At 47.6% G+C, this 12,069-nt stretch overlaps 1 protein-coding gene across 1 annotated transcript in view; it reads right to left on the bottom strand.

The window, feature by feature from the left end:
- The window catches only part of KNL1 (kinetochore scaffold 1), a 126,249-nt gene that overhangs the window by 113,842 nt on the left and 338 nt on the right, over window positions 1-12,069 (bottom strand).

Here is a 12,069-nt window from a genome sequence, read left to right as displayed (position 1 = left end):
GGGAGTCACTCCTCCCCCCAATCACTCATCGCACCATGCATTCCCCATTCGCTCCATTCACACAGACCCGCTGGCCTCACTCACTCATCATGTACTCGCCTCACAACTCTTCAATACACACACCGCTGAACTCTGCCATCCTTCTAACTGCATCCCCTAACTAACTCGTGCTCCCACGTCGTCCCTTAAACTACAGCACGTTCCTTTTAACCTACGTAGCTAAACTACGTCCCCTCTACACATCCAAAGTCTGTCTCTGTCTCCAAAATAATCCCATTTTATTTCCCAACCTAAAGCTCACTAAATCCCTCTACCTAATCCATTCCACGGACTCCATGAGGACTTACCCCTGCCCCATGGAGTCGGTCTAACTAAGCTAACCCTTCCCCCTAACTAGTTTTCATCCTGTGCCCAGGTAAGGGGGTCTTCCACCCCTTGCCCAGGAATCCTGTACACCCGAAAGTGAGGCTTGCTGTCTTTTTTTTTTTTTCATGCGCAGCACCTGCGCGGCAACTCAGAGCTCGCGCACTTTGCACCTGGCCGTGATGTCATGCAGCTGCACGTGTTCCTCGTCCCTCCTTGGACGGGACCATCCGGCAGAGATACCCCTCCTGCCGGATTCCAACCACACGTGCAGCCATGACGTCACCGTGCGCAAAAAAAAACACAAGCCCCACGTCTCGAGGGGTTTCCCACGCGAACACATGTGCTTTGCCTGTTGGAGCTGAACACACACGATCGCGTGGAGAACCCGTCCGGTCCAAATCCATTTACCTGCCTAAACTTTGTCCGTCCGCGGGATCGGCAAATCCACCGCGTGCGTTTCCGGACCGGGACTTCACTCTCGCAAGCGAGCACGTGGTGGTCTCGTGCGTTGCACAGCACGAACCGCGTGCTCACTGCTGGGTGAACCCGGCACGGTCCCCGAAACAACTACAGCCGCTACTCGGCTTTCTTTCATCACATGTCGCCGTCGTCGTCGCCATTCCACACACGCATACCTGCGTGTTACGACGCACACAGTCCACACCATCACATTCACACCGGGAGACGCGGCTGCGTGCTCCCGCATGCCAACCGACATCTCCCTCTCATACCGCTCTCTCACACACACGGTCTCCCTTGCACACAGCGACCTTGCACACGGCCGTTCACTCACGCACGGTGCCTCACCACTCACACAAACCATACTACTTACACACGCGGGGGCACTCACCCGCGGTGCCTCACTCATACACACGGCGACACTCACACACGCGGTCTCTTCCACACAACGTCCCTCACTCATACACGCGGGGGCACTCACCCGCGGTGCCTCACTCACACTCCGTGCCTCATCCACACACGGCGTGCTGGGAAGCACGTACTCCGGCACCATCGCCACCACACCACTCACACGTGGTGCCTCACTCATACTGGCCGTTTCACTCACACACACGGCCTCTTCCACACACGGTGCCTCATCCACACACCGTCCCTCACTCACACACGCGGGGGCACTCACCCGCGGTGCCTCACTCATACTGGCCGTTTCACTCACACACCATGTACTCACCTCACACGGTGCCTCATCCACACACGGCGTGCTGGGAAGCACGTACTCCGGCACCATCGCCACCACACCACTCACACACGGGGTCGCTTCCACACACGGGGACGCACTCACACCTTGCACCACACACACAGGGACAACCACACTGGGGATTTGTGTCCCCACAAGGGTCTCCGGGGCCTCCATACCCCCAAGCTCTCCGTGCACCTGTCCACAGCACTCGTCCCCTCAACCTCGCAAAGCACGACCGAACTCACCTGGTCGTGACTCGCCTCAAGGGGGCATACTCCCTCCCCTCGTTCCTGGAGGAGGTCATCCAGCTGCTCACACCGGGTCCCCACACGCTCCGCGAGCTCAACCTCACTATCCTCCACTACCTCCGTGTGTGTGTGCGCGTCACTTACCCCGTCTTCATCGTGTTTATTGGTCTCTGCTTCTTTCTGGCGTCTTTCCCTTATCTTTATGTAGGTCAACCTTGCTTTCTCTTTAAGTCGCTCCCGTCCTTCCCTGTTTTTCACTCCTTGCTCTTTCACGATCTCCGCGTACCTCATCCTTGCTCTCCGTATTAATTGTTCTTTTCTCTCCCTCGCAATTACTTTCACCTCGTCTCTTGTCTCCCGAATTACTTTTTCCTTACCCGCCTCCACCGCGGGCCTGTCAGCCGTTGCACCCCCTTCCAGCTCGTTTGTTCCGACACGTGGAGTCGCCATTTTAAGTTCCCTGCTCACGGCCTTCATGCCCGCCTGCAGGCATCGGCCCATGTTCTGCGTCTCACCCCGTAGCTTTCTCGTTTCTTCCTTCATGTTTGTTTCCATTTTAGTTTTCATGCATTTTATTTCGTTTGTGAATGTATCCATCTTTTCGTTTATTTGTTTGTTCATGTCTTTCATTTCGTTTTTTATTTCATTTGTCATTGCCGCATTCATTTGTGCCAGCATGGTGAATAGCTGGGCCATGTCGGATGCACTCAAGTGAGCCGTTTCGGCAGGGGTTGGGGAAGGGTCTTGGTGGAGAGGGGGAGGTGTCATACACCGCGGCCGCTGCCGCACCCACCTCGGGCCCTGGGTTCAGTTGGGCGAGTCCGTGTTCCTGCACAATCAACATTTCCTGCTCGGGGATTCCATCCTGGACCATGGATTCTACATTATTACACATATACATTTCTAATACCCCCGGCTCCCGCTCGCCTTGAGACGCCATCTTGCTTCTCGTGAAGGGTTAATTTGCTCGCTCGTAATTTGGAGGGAATCGGGGGTCGCTTCTCTCACCCCTGGACCGATTCCCGTGAATTTAGCCGGAGACAGGACAGCCCGTTTTCCTGTTCTCCGATACCAGTGCCGCGAGGAGGGCGATGAATTTGTATCGCACGACCTGACACCAGTGTTGCGGTTTTCGTGCCCGCCGGCGTGCGGACGGCCACGTAACTCGAATCGCGGCACGTCGCCCACCGGACGGACAATCCAGTCGTGACCCTCTCGGACTAACGCCGGGAACCAGTCACGGGTGGACCTTTCGGTCTCACCGCGATCGAGCCAATCAGCCCCCGCGTGGGATAGGGTTGCTCGCCAAATTCGACCTACCTAAGTACCCACGCGGAGGGTAGACCGGGCGATCGCACCTCGCCGCAGGTCGACTTCGGACACGGGCCACTTAAGCGACCTGTTCCGTACTATCAGAATAACCGAGCGGTGTTATCGTCGACCTCGACGGTTCGATTAATTATCGGGCGTATTCAGCCCACTACCAACCCTTTACGTGAAGCAAGATGAGGGTTCAATGGAGGAAAAGACGAAGCGAAGCGGGAGAACAGTTCAACAATAAAGCACATTTATTCGCGACGAACGGGAAGCACACAAATACAATTCCACCAAATGCACACAAAAAAAAGAAAACAATTCCATTTACACAAAAAGCAAATATAAAAGCGAAGACAGTGCAGAGCTAATACCGACTACCGAGCACACGGCAACACTTATACAATTCTACCTCACAGACGGCGCCGACAACACATACCCAAAACCAAGGAAAAGAAATATCCTCAAGAATGAGGCGGGCCTGAGGCCGAGACCGGGTCGGGCCTACCCGTCTGGTGATGAGACGCGGAGCGGCGATGGCCCCGCAACCCGCGGGCCTCGTGGACGGTGTCTGGTAGGGGTTGGGAACGGGGCCCCCTTGGTCGCACTATCTCAGCGCGGGGGGAAACAGGAGGGGGTTGCTGATGCTCGGGGTATAGAGGATCTTTATTATCCCTGGTGTGCGTCTCCACCTCGGCCAGGTCGCGCTGCCGGCCTCCCTCGGGCGTGCAGCTCCTGGCACCGACGCGAGCACCCCCTCGTCCGACTCTCTTCAGCTTCTCCAGCCACTGCAGGCTTCGGGCTCCAGACTTCCACACTCGTCCCCTCCGTTCCGACTCCCTCTCGTTCTCCTTTCTCGTTCTCGTTCTCCTTTTTGTTCCGACTCCTTCTCGTTCCGACTCCTTCTCGTTCCGACTCCTTCTCGTTCCGACTCCTTCTCGTTCCGACTCCTTCTCGTTCCGACTCCTTCTCGTTCCGACTCCTTCTCGTTCCGACTCCTTCTCGTTCCGACTCCTTCTCCCTCCGTTCTCGTTCTCCTTTTCTGACTGACGAACACCGTCCTTTTATCCCCCCGTAACTTCGCCTTTGACCCCCTCCCTTTGACCTTTCACCTCGCTCCCCATTGGCCCGAGAAAAAGTGGGCGTGAAGGCTTTTTGATCCACAAATTTGCATATATCGATCGCCCTGGGGGCGGGGCCAATTCGCCCCTCGCTCACCGATTGGACGGCAAAAAGTGGGCGTGTGTCGTTTTTGATCCGTTTTTGAAGCACAAAATCCGTGATTTTGTACACGCTGTTCAACGTGCGCCCTGCACGAGTCCAACACCGGTACCCACAGCGGGGCAAGAACGGTGGCGATGCTACGGTTGCGAGGTGTGACGTGAAGGTCGTGGCGGTTGTGGTGAAGCGGCGTTGTGGTTGGTGGATGATGTTGTGGTTGTGGTGGTAATCATGGCGGTTGGTCCAAAATAAAGATAGTAAAAGAAAAACGGCTATCCTGAAGAGTCGCAGCACGTATAAATGACATGTATTCCCACTAGACAACGGGTTCGGGCCTAACTACACATGTACTTACCGAGATACCTCACCTAAGGGACCTGAATGGTGGTTTGCGAATCTGGTAACCACAACAATATATATATATATATATATATATATATATATATATATATATATATATATATATATATATATATATATATATATATATATATATATATATATATATATATATACACATCAAACTTGGACACAGGAGGTCATTTGGCCCATTGCGCATGTGTTCCATGAACATCACATTAATCACATCAGCTTATCGACTCAATTTTATTTGGTTAAGGAAGGGGGGATATGGGAGAGGAGAGTGGAGACAAGACTGGGCACATCTTTCCAAACCAAAGGCCACCTTGGACAACAGTGTTAGAGGAAATGATGAACAAACACCAACAGCACATTCACCTTTTGATGAAATCCTCTCACAGACATCACTTCACAGGTATCCAATGACTGATCCATAATCTTTGTTTTCTACAAATGCTGCCAGTCCCCACGACCCATAGGTACATACCCCTCAATCCACAATGATTCTTGGTACCTATGCAATTCCAATTTAAAACTTTCTTCTCTTTCTGCTGCCACCATCATTTTAGGTCAACCGTTCCCTGCATTAAACTACTCTCTCTTTTAACATTCAGGTCATGGACTCTAATCCGATCACTGCCTATTCTGCTGAAGACTTCTGCACTTTTACATGTATCCTTCATCATTTGTAAACATCTCCATCAGATCCCCTCGTAACCATCTCCCTTTTCATGGAAAAGGCGGTTAATAAAGCCGTCAACTTTAGCTGCTCCTCACAGCGGAATCTAGCTCGGCCCAGAATCGATCTCGTAGCCCAACGCTGAACCCTTTCGATGGTATTAGCTCTGTCCTTCCTCAGATGTGATGACCAAAACTGTACACAATATTCTCGGATGAGGTGTCACTAAATTGTTGTACTTTGTGTTGGTTGTGCAGAACTTTCTTGGGAACCACAGAACAGAACAGTGTGTGGAATTAGTGGACAACATGCTGAAGGCCCATCAGCGAATGGGCTGTAGGATGTCTCTTAAAATGCACTTCTTGCATTCTCATGTTGATTTCTTCCCACCTGATCTGGGTGACGGAAGCGATGAGCATGGCCAAAGGCTCCACCAAGACATTTCGGTCATGGAAACTTGGTATCAAGGCCGGTTCAACCCAAACATGATGGGTGATTACTGTTGGTTCCCACAACGGGAGACCAATTCCACACACAAGCGCAAGAGCAAGTGTCTCGCACACTTCCGAACACGTCTGAAGTGTCTACGCTGACTATATTGAAAGGAAGAGTGTAAACTTGAAGTGTTGTTTCTGAATCACTAACAATGAGGCAGATTTCCTGATCAAGTTTACACCCTTCTGAAGATTACCATGTTCTAATGTTTTATTAACTTCTTTTTCTGCGACTTGTTTGTATACTACACATTATACACGGAGATCAATCATTGTTGTCTAAATATGACGTGAAAGTAATTACGAAGCACTGATATTGGATGTACAATGTGGTGATCTGCAATAATAAAGTATCTAAAAATAAAGCATGCTGGGTATTATTAATACATATACATATTTTGAAAACCTGACGTGCTGGCTAAATTCTCACTTCAGATTTGAAATCAGCTGCCCAGACTTAGCCAAGAACACCTGCACTTCCCTGAGTAGCAGGTGAAAAGTTATTTTTTGAGTGGTGTATATAGGCAAGTGACAGCTCTGTGTCGGAAAAATAAATAACACGAGTTACGTGCATGCAACAAAAACAGACCTACTGCTTTTCACTTAAAATACCTCACTCCACTGGAAAACATGGGAACAGGAATACTGTACTGTAAATGGTTGAGACTTGTAACACCTGGGGGCAGCGCTACAAAATACACACTTGCATGGAGAATTTGCGTCATCGCCGGGAATATATAAAAACACCCCTGGTATACAATAATTGAGGTGATGCTGATCCTCTGTAGCAAGTCCGGATGCAATTGGGCCAGAACTGTAGGAGTTGTAGCCCGACAAACAAACCCACAAACACCAGTCCGTGAATTATATATAGTAAGGATTCCTTAACGAATACGAGAAGGGCACTCGGTAGAGCGCATACCTCCGCCACCCAACGCCTGATCCACAAGAACATATCGGGCCAAATACATGTTTGAACTAGAAGGGGAGCACTCGGTAGAGTGCAAAACCTCCGCCGCCAATACTGCTAGGTCACTCAAGTGAACCTGATATCCTATTCATTCAATTTGTCGTCAACAGTGTTCACAGAGTTATAGTTTGCAACTTTCCCTTTTACATACTCAATTCATTCGTCATAACTAGATTCCTTGAGATAGAAATTGATTTTACGTGGGTATATCCACCTGAAGTTCCAAAATCAGCCCCAATTATAGTTTTGGCATGTTGTTTGTTGGAAATCACTTATAACATGTATAAATGCAAAAAAAAAAAAAAATCTAAATTTTGTTGAAAAGTTGCAAAACTTTAAGTTTTTTTTTTCTCTAACAATTTTTTATTTTTTTTTTGGTTGGAAATCACTTATAACATGTAGGAATGCAAAAAAAAAAAAAAGAATCAAATATTTTTTCAAAATGGCCACCATAGCAGCCATATTGGAGTTTGGACCAAGTCCAAAATCTAATGGCATGGTTCTTGGACCATACCTAATCCCCCCACCAAGTCAAGAACGAGTGATATCATATCAGCCACGCGTAGATAAAACCCATATCACCGATTAACCATGTGATGATTTGTTTATCATATACTTGACCATACATAATTCAAATTTAAAAAATAAAAGTATAATTTTTGAAATAAACTAAACTAGATCGACACGCATGTAGAAATGCCAAAAAAATAAAATCGAAATTTTTTTGAAAAAGAAGTTGCAAAATTTTCTGGTTTTTGTTCTCGAACAATTTTTTTTTAGGGGGGGTGGAAATCACTTAAAACATGTAGAAATGCAAAAAGAAAAATTCAAATATTTTTTCAACCATCCCATTGACTGGACATTTTACACAATCAAATAGGTACTTACTGTATCATTCTTTTGTTCAGATCAGATTGCTCAATGTCATAGTTGTGAATTGTTAGTATTGTTTAACTCCCCATTGTCATATCTGTATCGCAAATAAACACTTTTAGGTGAATTTTGGTACAGTGGTACTCGGTGGGACCACGAACATGTGAACACTCGGTGGGACCACGAACGGTGGGACCGCCATAGCGGCTATATTGGACTTTGGACCACGTCCAAAATATAATGGCATGATCCTTGGACCATACCTAATCCCCCCACCAAGTTTCGTCAAAATCCGTTGAGGAGTTTTTCCGTAATACTGTTCACAAACAAACAAACAGACAGGGTGAAAACAGTAACCTCCGTCCATCTTCGATGGCGGAGGTTAAATATCATGCTATACCAGGGGTTCCTGGAGTACCATTTCACATGTTCGTGGTCCCACCGAGTACCCCTGTACCAAAATTCACCTAAAAGTGTTTATTTGCGATACAGATATGACAATGGGGAGTAAAACAATACTAACAATTCACAACTATGACATTGAGCAATCTGATCTGAACAAAAGAACGATACAGTAAGTACCTATTTGATTGTGTAAAATGTCCAGTCAATGGGATGGTTGAGCCTGCTTCTTGCTCACAAGCAGGTCGATGTCAGGCTTTGTTTTGGATAAAGCGCACCGAACATCATGTTCAACATCCAGTGGGGATCTTTGTTTTGTTTTTAGAATAACGACTGACGAGAACCCAGCTTCACACAGCCATGTAGATGGGAATACTATGAGCGAATGAACAGCCAGGGCAGCTAGCTTAGGGCAAGACCCCAACATTCCACACCAGAAGTCCGCAAGATTCATCTCGTCAAACTGATCTCGGGCTGTGGAGTCGTTCTGGAGATCAATCAAGCTTTCCTGCAGTCCTGTTCCAGGTGGCAAATCCAATGCATTCATGCGAAATGGGTTGCAAATCATTTTCAGATCCATTTCCTTGAGATCCGGAAAATAGGAATTTAATTCCTCATCCAAATAAGCGAGGTGATCTTTTACCAGTTGTATGGTGAACTCCCTTGGGGGATTTTTTTCACGCTTCTGAAGAATATCGGCCGTGCAAGAAAACATGACCACCACTCCCGCTTCGACGTTCATCTTCCACAAATGGAGCTTTTCCTGAAATCCCTTGACCTTGTCTATGAAGTCAATGATGGTCATGCCAGTCCCCTGAAGAGACTTGTTCAGGGCGTTTAACTGAGAGAAAATGTCGACCAAATAAGCCGGGTGCAATGCCCAGTCGGGGTCGTTCAAAGCAGCGACAAAATCGACAGTCTTTGGTTTTCCATCGTTTTCGAAGAATTCACAAAGCTCAGCTCGCAGTTCAAACACGCGCTACGCCATATTTCCATGGGATAACCATCTCACCTCAGTGCGGAATAAGATAACTTAATGGTCGGAGTCAAAATCCTCGCAAAGTTTCTTAAAAAGTCACGAATTGAGAGCCTGGGATTTCACATGGTTCACAATTTTGATCATGGTTGAGAGAACGTCAGTCAATGGCTTGGGGGCGCCATGGCTGTGAGTGCGTGGCGGTGGATCGTACAGTGTAGGCCACGCACTTCAGGAGCAACTGCTTTCACAAGCGATTGGAAACCTGATCTGCACCCCAACATAGCTGGAGCACCATCTGTAGTACAGCCTTTCAGATCAACCCATGACAGCCAACTTGATCAAAGACAGAAGACACCTCTTCGAAAATGTCCTTTGCTTTCGTTGTGGTTTTAAGCGGGTGGCAAAATAGTATTTCATCCTTGAACTTGGCTTTATGCACGTACCGAACGGACGCTAACAGTTGAGCAGAATTTGCCACGTCAGTCGACTCATCCAATTGCATAGAAAATCCGCTTGGAGATGCCTTGATTTCTGCCACCACCTGGTCACGAATATTGGTTGACATTTCTTCAATGCATCTTTGATCTGTGTTGTTTGACAACGAAAGAGAATTGAGCTTCTTGGCGCTTTGTTCTCCCAGCATGAGACAAACGAAGGGGGTACAGTGCAGTATTCTTTAGCAGAACTTTAGCAGTACAGTATTCCTGTTCCTTCCTTTGTGGCGGGAAGGATGAGGCTTTCACGGATTGTGTGAGGTTTTTTTCTGTTCTGCAATTCGCAGTGTAACTAAGTAGGATGCCTTTATGGCTGCCGTGGACTGCTGTTGAACTACCGCTGCCGTCGAAGCGTGCTCTTTTCATGGCATTTTCCTTCCGACGAAAAAAATCATGGTCCTTGTCGCTGTGTTCAGGATGAACAGAATCAAAATGGCGCTTCAATAGACTGATTGCCGAGAACTTTTCCACAAATCACACACTGTGGAGCTTCTAATTCACCTTTTTGGATGAAAGTGAAGCCTAACTTGAGATAACTCTCCCAATATTTTTGCATTGACATGATGCTGGTGAACGATAACGGTAACAATAAGCCGGGCAATAAGCAATGATGACAGTGTGGCGTGTAGAGACAAAACGAATAATAAGACTTGTGCACAATGGCCGATAACAAATAGCTGTCAGTGTACAGCCCCTTTCGATATAAATTTAACTATTGTGCACAAGCTGCATGAAAGAGAAGTAAAATAAAAACTGCGTTTAAAAAAACAAAAAAAAAAACAAACAAAAAAAAAACACGCTGCCGCGTACTACCGACAAAGTCCAAATGTACCACAGGTTGGGAACCCCTGTGCTATACAGTACTACATCGATTTTGGCTATATCACTCAATGGTGAAGAATCACTCAAAAAAATAAATAATTCTCGTATCCAGATCCGGATTTGGATCTTCACCAAAATCGAATCAATTAGTCCTTGCCACAAATTTTTGTCCGAATCCGTACACAACTTTTTGAGATATCGTGCTATATATCATTTTCAGCCCATCTCTCAATGGTGAAGAATCACTTAAAAAAATTCTAGTAGTCGGATCCGGATCTTCACCAAAATCGAATCAGTTCGTCGTGACCACACACCGAACCTGTCCATCAAGTTTCATCCGGATCCGTCCACAACTTTTTGAGATATCCTGTACAGACAGACAAACAGACAAACAGACAAAGGGGTGAAAAAAAACATAACCTCCTTCACCTTCTGTGGTGGAGGTAATAACCTAAAACTATGTAACCTTTTCCTCTGGAAGAAGTCTTTTCTTTCAAGCTTCTGGGTCTCACTATCTGCCATGACCTTTCCTGGGAAAGTCACATTTCCAACCTTGCCTCAAAAGCCAGTCGCCGACTGGGAATCCTCCGTCGTGCAAAGTCCTTCCTCGGCCCTCTTGAGCTCCTGACCACTTACAAAGCTTTTGTCCGTAGCCTGATGGAGTACTGCTCTCCCCTCTGGGCTGGTGCTCCTGCCTCCCACCTTTCTCGACTTCACGCTGTCGAAACCAGGGCTTTTAAGATCATTGGCATCTCCCGCAATGAAGCTGAGTCTTTGGGCCTCTCACTCAATCACCGCAGGTTGGTCGGTGGTCTTTCTGTCTTCTACCGACTCCTCTCCAGCCTTGCCCCCCCTGCTCTCTCTGCGATTTGTCCCAACCACATTTCCACAGGGCGCTCAAGGTCCGCCACCAACCCCCTTCTGGTAAAACTACCAAAATCACGAATCACTGCTCATCTTCACTCTTTCATTCCTCTTTTTTCCCGCCTTTGGAATAAACTTCCTCACTCTATTCTTTCCCATTCTTCCCTCCAGGCTTTCAAAACAGCTGTTCACCACCACCTCTTATCTTCCCCCATCCAAATCCTCGATCTTTTCTACCCCCGATAATCCACCCAAGCCCACTTCCTTCAATTCTCCTGCTTTCCTTCCTGAAAGTCCCTTTAATGTCCATCTTCCCCTCGCCATGTTCCCCGTCCCATCCCCATCCCTCTCCCTTCCACAGTTCACCTGTGTCTGTTCCCCAATGTTTTGTCCCTTCCACTCCCGCCCCTCTTGTCTCATGCCTCCTTGCTGTGAGTTGTGTGTTAGCTCTCATACGAGCCTCGACCAAGGTATACAAAAAAAAAAAAAAATAACTTTTACCATAGCTGGTTCCCTTTTACCATAGCTGGTTACCCTTTACCCAGAGCCGGTTACCATTTACCAGAGCTGGTTACCCTTTACCATAGCTGATTACCCTTTACCATAGCTGATTACCCTTTACCATAGCTGGTTACCCTTTACCCATAGCTGGTTACCCTTTACCCATAGCTGGTTACCCTTTACCCATAGCTGGTTACCCTTTACCCATAGCTGGTTACCCTTTACCCATAGCTGGTTACCCTTTACCATATCTGGTGTGTCGACACTATCCCTGCCGACCAGTA

This window comes from Eptatretus burgeri, chromosome 9, assembly GCF_056783735.1.
Source record: "Eptatretus burgeri isolate ZD-2024b chromosome 9, Ebu_testis_v1, whole genome shotgun sequence".
NCBI classification, from domain to species: Eukaryota; Metazoa; Chordata; class Myxini; order Myxiniformes; family Myxinidae; genus Eptatretus; species Eptatretus burgeri.
Note: the sequence above shows the minus strand (reverse complement) of the source record. Positions and strands in the feature narration are given on the sequence as shown.